Here is a 780-nt window from a genome sequence, read left to right as displayed (position 1 = left end):
CAGCATGATCGTTAGAAATCAGAGGGTAAGCGTACTGCAAGCTAGCCAAAAAACTCAGCGCATCAGAGAGGCGAAGTGAAGGGCCTATGTTCACCTGATGCTGCTGGTTCCAGGTGCTCTGGGAAAAACAGAGAACTCATTCATTTAAGAAAGGCCCTCCCCTACGACCCTCTAAGGTGAGGGGAGCACTGCCTGAGACAGCATACACAAGAAGGTTCTCGCAAACGCCACCTATACTTCCTGCTTGATGCCTCAGCAAGAGGGGATATCCTGGTGACCAGGAAGCCCCTCAGGGCGACCTAGATACGGCGTACCAGACAGGGCAGCCTGAAAGCATAAGCCCAACCCGGACGTCCATGAAATTTTGCAGTGCCGTGCCGGGGGCCTGATGATCAAGAAGGCTCCCGCAGAAGCCTGTGACCAGGCTATCATACCGGCTGGACACCATATTGATGAGTGAAGAAAACACTGCAAGTCGAGCACCCGGTTCTGAATCGAGCAGAGGGGGGTGCTCACCGAGGACCTACCCTAGAAAAAGGACAGAAACATTTAAGAGAGGACGTCTCACCCATAGAGAGATAGCTGGCCAGCATCTCTTCTACAGGGGGCATCTTCTCATAGCCATTTTCATGCATCGCCTCGATGTTTGCATAACTCGTATGCTGGAATCGATTGATGCGTGAGGAAAACGGCCTCTTCCATTCCTTCTCGATCTCTGTATGGAGATCAGGAAGAAAAGGAAGGCTCACCTGAGCTGGAGGGCTATGGTCAGAAAGATAA

Source organism: Sinocyclocheilus anshuiensis, unplaced genomic scaffold (genome assembly GCF_001515605.1).
Source record: "Sinocyclocheilus anshuiensis isolate Anshui unplaced genomic scaffold, SAMN03320099.WGS_v1.1 scaffold1597, whole genome shotgun sequence".
NCBI lineage: Eukaryota > Metazoa > Chordata > Actinopteri > Cypriniformes > Cyprinidae > Sinocyclocheilus > Sinocyclocheilus anshuiensis.
Note: the sequence above shows the minus strand (reverse complement) of the source record.